Source organism: Oncorhynchus nerka, linkage group LG5 (genome assembly GCF_034236695.1).
Source record: "Oncorhynchus nerka isolate Pitt River linkage group LG5, Oner_Uvic_2.0, whole genome shotgun sequence".
Lineage (NCBI taxonomy): Eukaryota > Metazoa > Chordata > Actinopteri > Salmoniformes > Salmonidae > Oncorhynchus > Oncorhynchus nerka.
In genome coordinates this window covers 45,610,395-45,621,427 of record NC_088400.1, presented here as the reverse complement: position 1 = coordinate 45,621,427, position 11,033 = coordinate 45,610,395, and positions in this window count along the sequence as shown.

Below are 11,033 nucleotides of genomic sequence, written 5' to 3'. Positions count from 1 at the left end.
TTCGCATCAAAGTACATTAATCTCTAGGAGACAGAAAGCATCTGAGTGGTATGACGGCTGCATTGTCCCATGATGTTTATACTTGCGTACTATTGTTTATACAGATGAAAGTGGTACTTTCAGGTGTTTGGAAATTGCTCCCAAGGATGAACCAGACTTGTGGAGGTCTACAATTATTTTTCTGAGGTCTTGGCTAATTTCTTTTGATTTTCCCATGATGTCAAGCAAAGAGGCACTGAGTTTGAAGGTAGGCCTTGAAATACATCCACAGATACACCTCCAATTGACTCAAATGATGTCAATTAGCCTGTCGGAAGATTCTAAAGCCATTACATAATTTTCAGGAATGTTCCAAGCTGTTTAAAGGCACCGTCAACTTAGTGTATGCAAACTTCTGACCCACTGGAATTGTGATACAGTGAATTATAAGTGAAATAACCTGTTTTGAAACAGTTTTTGGAAAAATGACTTGTGTCATGCACAAAGTAGATGTCCTAACCGACTTGCGAAAACTATAGTTTGTTGGAGCGTGCCAAATTCAAATGACAAAATCGTAATATTAAACATTCATGAACATACAAGTCTCTTCCATCATTTAAAAGTGTAACTTCTTGTTATTCCAACCACGTTGTCAGATTTCAAAAAGGCTTCACCGCGACAGCATACCAAGCAATTATCTGAGGACAGCGCCCCACATCAAAATACTTTTTCAAACCAGCACAGGCACCACAAAAATCACAAATAGTGATAAAATAAATCACTTACCTTTGAAGATCTTCCTCTGTTTGCAATCTCAAGGGTCCCAGCTACGCAATGAATCGTCGTTTTGTTCTGTAAAGTCCTTCTTTACATCCAAAAAAGTCAGTTTAGTTGGCGCCATTGATTTCACTAATACACTCGTTCAACATGCATACAAACGAATTCAAAAGGTTACGGTAAAGTTCGTCCAAACAACTCAAACAATGTTTCTAATTAATCCTCAGGTACTCTAATATCTAAATAAATTATAATATTTAAGACGAAGAATAGGATGTTCAATAGGGAAGATAAATAACAAAGAGTTCGCACCTCATTCACACCCGCAACAAGACTACTTTTTTAACGAGGGACACCTTGGATAAACTACAACTACTTGTTCGTTTTTCAAGAAACAAGCCTGAAACCCTGTCTAAAGACTGATTGGCTGAAACCAATTCTGATTGGCTGGGCCTGGTTCCCCAGTGGGTGGGCCTGGCTTCCATCTTAGTGAGCCTATTTCCTCCCAGGCCCACCCATGGCTGCGCCCTTGCCCAGTCATGTAAAATCCATATAAACTCAGCAAAAAAAGAAACCTTCTCTCACTGTGAACAGGGCTTATTTTCAGCAAGCTTAACATATGTAAATATTTGTATGAACATAACAAGATTCAACAAATGGGACATCAACTATACAAGTTCCACAGACATGTGACTAACAGAAATGGAATAATGTGTCCCTGAACAAAGGGGGGTCAAAATCAAAAGTAACAGTCAGTATCTGGTGTGGCCACCAGCTGCATTAAGTACTGCAGTGCATCCTCATGAACTGCACCAGATTTGACAATTCCTGCTGTGAAATGTTACCCCAGTCTTCCACCAAGGCATCTGCAAGTTCCCGGACATTTCTGGGGGGAATGGCTCTAGCCCTCGCCCTCCGATCCAACAAGTCCCAGATGTGCTCAATGGGATTGAGATCCGGGCTCTTCGCTGGCCATGGCAGAACACTGACATTCCTGTATTGCAGGAAATCATGCACAGAACGAGCAGTATGGCTGGTTGCATTGTCATGCCATGGAGGGTCATGTCAGGATGAGCCTGCAGGAAGGGTACCACATGAGGGAGGAGGATGCCTTCCCTGTAAGGCACAGTGTAGAGATTGCCTGCAATGACAACAAGCTCAGTCCGATGATGCTGTGATACACCGGCCCAGACCATGACGGACCCCCCACCTCCAAACCGATCCCGCTCCAGAGTATAGGCCTCGGTGTAACGCTCATTCCTTCGACGATAAACGCGAATCTGACCATCACCCCTGGTGAGACAAAACCGCGACTCGTCAGTGAAGAGCACTTTTTGCCAGTCCTGTCTGGTCCAGCGACGGTGGTTGTGTACCCATCGGCAACGTTGTTGCCGGTGATGTCTGGAGAGGACCTGCCTTACAACAGGCCTACAAGCCCTCAGTCCAGCCTCTCTCAGCCTATTGCGGACAGTCTGAGCACGGATGGAGGGATTGTGCGTCCCTGGTGTATCTCGGGCAGTTGTTGTTGCCATCCTGTACCTGTCCCGCAGGTGTGATGTTCAGATGTACCAATCCTGTGCAGGTGTTGTTACACGTGGTCTGCCACTGCGAGGACGATCAGCTGTCCGTCCTGTCTCCCTGTAGCGCTGTCTTAGGCGTCTCACAGTACGGACATTGCAATTTATTGCTCTAGCCACATCTGTGGTCCTCATCCCTCCTTGCAGGATGCCTAAGGCACGTTCACGCAGATGAGCAGGGACCCCGAGCATCTTTCTTTTGGTGCACATAATTGCCTCCTGTACAAACAGTTTCCTCTTCTTCTGCAAAAGATCAGACAATTCTAATAGGCATATTGACATCACTCATTAGGTGCAGTTAGGCGCTGTGCCATGCTACATTATGCCATCTCCCTGGCATTAGGTGCTGGCACCACTGGGATGGCATTTAACATCAAACACACCTTAGGTGCAGTGCAGGGTGGTCATTACACTGATTAATGGGTAAGAAAAAATAACACGATTGTACCCAACTGCATGCACACACAGAGACAACTGACAATACAACTCTCTCCCCGGGAATCTTCAATATGGTTTTTGACAGATTCTCCCTCCATGTGTACATCTCAGTAGTCTTAAGTGGCTTTCTCTATTTTTCTCATTTCCGTCCTCTGCACTGATGTGAAGAAACTGGACTGGTGAGAGTGGATAACTGATGGACATTCCACTTATTCTATGTTATAGAATGAAAGAATAAAGACAAGGAGAGAAAGCCACTTTAGACTATTGACATGCGCCCTTTCACCAAGCTTGTAGCCTACATTATACTGTATTATGTGCCAGCTAAGAAAGCACAGCCGCCAAAAACGTACCTGTCAATCAAAGTCTGGAGGTGATAATAATTATTCAACCGAATATAAATAATTCAAGAAGATCTTTGTGCAAAGCACAGATTGGCTGCTCTCTCCCACTAGTATCCTCAAAGAAATATACAGTCCAAGCTTTAATATTCAATAGTCTGCAATTTCTAAGACACCGTTCCATTTGCCCGCCGTGGGCATGGGTTTCTGGAGTGGTGCTCGCTGTGCTGGCTGTGCTCTGTCTCTGCTGCAGCACCGGCTCTTGGAGAACACTGTGATTTTTAAAGTCCCTTTCTGCGCATACATAAATTCATGAGCTCTGTGCAGGGTTTATTGAGACATGAGTCCACGTGAGCAGCTCTCTAAAAGTTTTCCTTCAGAAAGTATTCATACCCTTATTCCACATTTGCCCCAAATTCTTCAAGCTCTGTCAAATGGGTTGCTGATCATTGTTAGACATAGATTTTCAATTAGATTGAAGACAAAACTGTGACTTGGCCCCTCAGTTACATTCACGGTCTTCTTGGTAAGCAACTCCAGTGTAGATTTGGCCTTGTGTTATTCCTGCTGAAAGGTGAGTTAATCTCCCATTGTCTGGTTCAAATCAGACTGAACCAGTGTTTCCTCTAGGATTTTGCCTGTGCTTAGGTCCATTGCGTTTATTATTTATCCTAAACAACTCCCCAGTCCTTAACAATTACAAGTATGTCCATAACATGATGCAGCCACCACTATACTTGAAAATATGGAGAGTGGTACACAGCAATTTGTTGTTTTCGAATTGCCCAAAAGGTAAAACTTTGTATTCAGGACTAAAAGTTTATTGCGTTGCCACATGTTTTGCAGTATTACTTTAGTGCCTTGTTGCTGTAACGATCTGAGTGTAGTGGGTGAGGAGTCAAGCGCAGGAAGCAGAGAGTTCAGGTGAGTGCCATTTTAATGCACCGACAAATGGCGAACATAAGCCAACCCACACGAACACACACGGCGTAATGAACAAACAGGGGGACTTAAATGGTCCAGGAAAAACCCACAAAATGGGAAAAACACAAAACCCATAGACGTGCACACAAGTACACTAAAACAGATGGTCACAATAATTAATCCCGCACAAGGAACTCTGCGGGCCGGCTGACTAATAAAGCCTACTACCTAATTCAAAACAGGTGCACTCAATCAACACATAAGGAGGGGGAGGAAATAATCTGTAGCAGCTAGTAGGCCGGCGACGACGACCGCCGAGCGCCACCCGAATGGGAAGGGGAGTGTCCTTCGGTCGGAGTCGTGACAGTTGCAAACAGGATGCATGTTTTGGAATATTTTATTCTGTACAGGGTTCCTTCTTTTCCCTCTGTCAATTAGGATAGTATTGTGGAGTAACTACAGTGTTGTTGATATGTCCTCAGTTTTCTCCTATCACAGCCATTGAACACTAACTGTTTAAAGTCACGGTGAAATCCCTGAGCGGTTTCCTTCCTCTCCAGGAACTGAGTTAGGAAGGATGCCAGTATCTTTGTAGTTACTGGGTTACTCTTTGTAGCAACGTGAAATTAATAACTTCTTGGGGGAAAAAAGGATTGGCTAATAAGTCTGGCTGCACATTTGACTGGCTGACTTACTGCAAATTGAGAAATGAATGTGACTAAACTTAACAAAAACAAGAAACTATATTATAAGCCGAGATCAATGATATAAAGAACTAGTACTTTAAATGAAATTATGGGCAGAAAGACATTCAACTCCATCTTTCATCAAATCATGTCTTATTCGTCACAAGACCATTTGATGTTGCCAATTATTTTAATGATTACTTCATTGGAAAAGTGGTTAAACTTAGGCAGGAAATGCCAACAACGAACAATGCATCTTATTCATGCATAACAAAAAACAAATACTGAAAAAAAGCATTGTAAGTTTGAACCTCCTGGCATTGGTAGCTTAGATAGAAAGCTGGTAGCTGTCTATGGCCAGTGGCAATTCTAGCATGTAAATCTTGGTGGGGCAAAAAACAACAACGTTTTAGACACATGCCAGCAAAGCCACTACACAACACAACGCTAAACAATACATTAATGGCACTATAACAGTGACAAACGGTGCCCACAAACTGTTAGGTCCTACATAAAGCTGTCCCAACAGCAGAACATTATTTTCAGCACGATGGAGTGAATCATTACCACCTGGCTATCAGTGGAGCCTTGTCTGGCAGTAAAACAGTTAATTAAAAAGCCTCATTTCCAGCCTTAAAAAAACAGAGCTGACTTGCTTAAACAAATGTGTTTTTTACTGACAATTGAGATGTACAAACTATGGCATAAGGGGACAATGTAAGAGGCAATCCGTCATTTCGATTAAGACATTAATGAGCGAGCTAGGACGGACATAGTCAATATAGCGATTTGTTCAGGACTTTTGAAATGTACAGCGACAGAATTCAGAACATGGGCCATTCTTACAGTATTCTCCCTGTACAAGTCAGAACTGTAGGCTAAATAAAGGGGGCATATAAGCAGACAATGAGTACCGATACTTTTTATCTATAATTTCTCTTCATAATTTTTATTCAAATGACAAGGGTTGAAAAGGATTTGCCAGTAGATTGACGACTTGATTCAAGATGACTGCTAGGTAAGATTTTGAAAGTATGATATTGACATGATCAGTCCAATCAAAGCTACTGTAGATATAACTTGATTTGACATTTTATCTCTGGCAAATGACCTTGAGCCTTCTTGGATGGGCACTTCTAATGTAACACTACGGCAGCACCCAAGGGGCTTGAATTGTAGAGCTCTCCCTGTAGATTTTGCGGTGACGTAGTGTCTCTATGAGGGACAGAACACTGAGCCAATCATGGTGCAACTAGAGAACATTACGAGCTCCTACGCCCCGTATTTCCACTGGCTGCCCCACCACCACAGAAAGCACTGAGCTAGGCTGAAACACATGCATTTTGGAGCTGCCTTACTCAAGAAAGTAAAAAAGAGACCATGTTTTGTATGCAGCTTTATTAACTCAATGATTGTTTGCAAACTGATATGTGACATGTATTAACATGCAAAATAACATGCAAAAAAGGCTAAAAAAAACAAACATTGCCCTGAATGACAGGTTGCCACTGTCTATAGCCACTCCTATCTGTCATATCTTTAATCTGAGCCAAGAGGAAAGTGTTTGTCCTCAGGCCTGGAGGGAAGCTGTTGAAAAAAGTGTTTGACCAAATAAAAATAAATCAAGTTTTATTTGTCACATGCGTCGAATACAACAGGTGTCGACTTTACAGTGAAATGCTGACTTACAAGCCATTAACCAACAATGCTGTTTTAAGAAAAAAAAGAAGGAAAAAAAAGAAATAAAAGTAACAAATAATTGAAGAGCATTAGTAAAATAACGATAGTGAGGCTATATACAAGGGGTACCGGTACAGAGTCAACGTGCGGGGGCACAAGTTAGTCGAGGTAATGGAGGCAATTTGTACATGTAGTTAGAGTTATTAAAGTGACTATGCATAGATAATAAACAGAGAGTAGCAGCAGCGTAAAGAGGGGGGGGGGGGGGGTAATGCAAATAGTCTGGGAAGCCGTTTGATTAGATGTTCAGGAGTCTTATGGCTTGGGGGTAGAAGCTGTTTAGAAGCCTTTTGGACACAGACTTGGCATTCCGGTACTGCTTGCCATGTGGTAGCTAAGAGAACAGTCTATGACTAAGGTGGCTGGAATCTTTAACAATTTTTAGGGCCTTCCTCTGACACCGCCTGGTATAGAGGTCCTGGATGGCAGGATGTACTGGGCCGTACGCACTACTCTTTGTTGTACCTTGCAGTCGGAGGCCTTGCAGTTGCCATACCAGGCAGTAGTGCAACCAGTGCTCTCGATGGTGCAGCTGTAGGAACTTTTGAGGATCTGAGGACTCATGCCAAATCCTTTCAGTCTCTTGAGGGGGAATAGGTTTTGTCATGCCCTCTTCACAACTGTGTTGGTGTGCTTGGACCATGTTAGTTTGTTGGTGATGTGGACACCAAGGAACTTGAAGCTCTCAACCTGCTCCTCTACAGCCCTGTCGATGAGAATGGGGGCGTGCTCAGTCCACAATTATCTCCTTTGTCTTGATCATGTTAAGGGAGAGGTTGTTGTCCTGGCACAACACGGCCAGGTCTCTGACCTCCTCCCTATAGGCTGTCTCTCATCGTTGTCGGTGATCAGGCCTACCGCTTTTGTGTCATCATTGTAATCAGAGTGCTAATATTAATACTATGGATGCCAGTCTCTTTTGGCTAAGAGTGGAGGGAAGACTAACAGCATCACTTCATGTTTTTAGAAGAAACCAAATTGTTTGCATAGTCAACATACACACAGCACTGTGACACACACTGACCCCACCAGACATGCCACCAGGGGTCTTTTCACAATCCCCAGGTCCAGAACAAATTCAAGGAAACGTACAGTATTACACAGAGCCATGAGTGCATGGAACTCCATTCCATCTAAAAAAAAATAGCTAAAGAAACACTGGCATGTACAATATGTATAACTGTTAGATGCACATGCAAGCACACTACATGTTCATGTTTTTAAATGCATGTAAATTGTAAAGTCTTTTGTCTGTCTTTTTATTTATTTTATATGTTGGACCCCAGCAAGACTAGCTGTCACCACTGGGATCGGCTAATGGGTATCCAATAAATCAAATCAAAATCAAATAACTTCTGCATGCTTAAAGTAATATTCCATGTCTACCTTTTAAAAATGTTTACCCCTCTACCAATAAGTGCCCTTTTTTGCAAGGTATTGGAAAACCTCCCTGGTCTTTGTGGTTGACTCTGTGTTTGAAATTCACTGCTCGACTGAGGGACCTTACAGACAAATGTATTACAGAGATGAGGTAGTCGTTCAAAAAATCACGGTAAATACTATTATTGCACACAGGGTGAGTCCATGCAACTTATGTGACTTGTTAAGAACATGTGTACTCCTGAAGTTATTTAGGCTTACCATAACAAAGGGGTTGAATACTTATTGACTAGTCATTTCAGCTTTTCATTTGAAATGAATTTGTAAACATTTTGAAAAACATAATTCCACTTTGACATTATGGGGTATTGCGTGTAGGCCAGTGACAAAAAAAATCTACATTTAATGCATTTTTCATGCTGTAACACAACAAAATGAAAGGGTATGAATAGTTTCTGAAGGCACTGTACCATCTGCCATAGCAAATCACCATCACAGCTGTGGAATATATTATATTGTTATGTAGATGCATTTGTGGCCCATAGGGGGCGTTATTGACTCGCCACCTCATGTGAGGGCTTTTCAGTGGGTTATCTGAATTCTATATTGTATAGCATTTTGTGTGCAGTAGGGTCACTGGCAACTTCCGTCTCAGAGTTGTTTACAGATGGGCTTTGTTAAGGGCCCTACACACCCTACACAAAGAGAGCGACGGAGAGTCGTGTATGGTCCGTCCCAAAATTTGAGCCGCATTAAAGTATGTAGAACTATGTAGAAAATAACACTGTGTGTAGCGGCCTTGATGGGCCACGCACCCTCAGCGGGTTGTAAAAAAACAGATACATCCGCATTTTAGGGGAAAAGCTAAGAAGACGCAAAGCCTGAAAATGTGATGCTTTCTGTTTCTGCCAAACCTGCTCAGCCTGGAAAGTCAGGTTAGGGGTCACGGGGAAAAATGGAGCCATGCCCTTCGAACAGTTTTCCGACTTTTCTGAAGTACCCTCAAGTTTCACACCCCTAAACAGACATAGGACTATAAGCTGCAACCACAAATATGCAAACACACACACCACACACACACTCAGGGGAGACCATGTTTATAATTAACTGGATCTCGATGGCTTGAGGAAGTGTCATAGCGACTGGAGTAATTAGAATTATCTCAAGCATGTCATATCTCCCAAAATAACCTTATCGTCTCACATCCAATAACTCCTATCACACACAACTTGAATGTCTTAAAATGGATTTAAACTATTTTATGACACTCTGGGGTATTCATTGTTTGACACTACAGCCTCTGAGATAAAGGCTCCTGTATTTGTTATTCAAAACAACTCGAGCAGAATGAGAGAAGCTGCTCAAGGACATCTTCCGAACATCACCTTCTGTAAATTCATCATCCAAAGAGGGGAAATGTGTGCATCAGCTTTTGTAGCCTGTAATACCCTCGTGTCCCCTGGCGACCGGTTCGTACATAAAACATTCAGGCAGCAAAGGCTTCAATTTCCTCCTTAACTACATTTAATGGCAAGAAGACGGGATAAAACTGGGCAAATATGCATACTTTCTTTATTAAACACCATTTTCCAATGTCTAGGAATGCTACTTCCTGATGTTCAGCCAATCAGGTTGCAGCAGTCTGTTGTTAACCCCTGGCTGAATGTGTGGTGCAACATCAGGAAGTATGTTTTATGTAAGCACCAGTCGCCAGGGGACAGGAGTGTATTACCTGCTGTGCACCTCAAGTCCAGACGATAATAGAGATCCATGAAGTCCACTAGTGGCTGCCCAGGCTCGCTGGCACCCTTGAATAGCTTTTGGTTGAATCTTGAATCCCCCTTGGATTTAATTAATGATAAACTCTCTCCGGTACGGTGATAAGACAACCCCAAATGGAAAACACATTGACCGGTGACCGCGAGCGGATTTAGGCCGAGATCCCTTAATTAGGCTGGGGTTCCCCGAAAATGTCACTCAAGTCTGAAAATATTAATTATTAATGTCTCCTGTCTAACAGAGGCATCAAGTCTACAAGGGAGATTGGGCTTGACAGAACACTGCAACTCCAGTGAGGATAGAAACGGTCAGTATTATCATCGGAGCCTGTTGTTGTAGGACAAGGTTTCCTAAACTCGGTCCTGGGGCCCACTCTGGGTGCACATTTTGTTTTTTGCCCTAGACAAATTATTCAAATAATGAAAGCTTGATAAGGAGTTGGATATTTGAATCAGCTATGCAGTGCTAGGGCAAAAACCAAACCTGAACCCAGGGGAGACCCCAGGACCGAGGTTGGGAAACCCTGTTGTGGGCGAGTACTGAAGCATCTGTCAACTGCACCGTCATTCGCCCACTATGACAAGATACACTATTTATACAAAGGTATGTGGACACCACTTCAAATCAGTGTAATTGGCTATTTTAGCCACACCTGTTGCTGACAGGTGTATAAAATTGAGCACACAGTCATGCAATCTCCATAGAAAACATTGGCAGTAGAATGTGACTTTCAACGTGGCACCGTCATAGGATGCCACCTTTCCAACAAGTCAGTTCGTCAAATTTCTGCCATGCTAGAGCTGCCCCGATCAACTGTAAGTGCTGTTATTGTGAAGTGGAAACGTCTAGAAGCAATAACGGTGGAGAAGGAATAATGGTCTGGGGCAAGGCCCCTTAGTTACAGTGAAGGGAAATCTTAACACTACAGAAAACAATGACATTCTACATAATTCTGTGCTTCCAATTTTGTGGAAACAGTTTAGGGAAGGCCCTTTTCTGTTTCAGCATGACAATGACCCCGCGCACAAAGTGAGGTCCATACACAAATGGTTTGTTGAGATCGGTGTGGAAGAACTTAGGCTCATAGCCTGTGGCAAAAATGAGGGGACGCGAACAACAGGTATAGGCCAATTAAAAAAATGTTCTTTATTGTAAACAAAACTATTAACTTTAAACTAAGAAAAAGGAATGAGGTGTGGAAGTATCATAACGTAAGGTGTATGTAAAGTGCATGGATGCATGAATCTGTGTGTGTGAATGACTGAGTGAAAACTATGCAAAAGAACAAACAAAACAGGTTCATACCTGGAGGAGCGGAGAGAGGGAGAGAGGTGATTAGTGACAGTTTAAATACTCTGATCCCAGGTGACTCCAATCACTAACGACCCTCCTCTGCCTGCAGGAGGAACCGC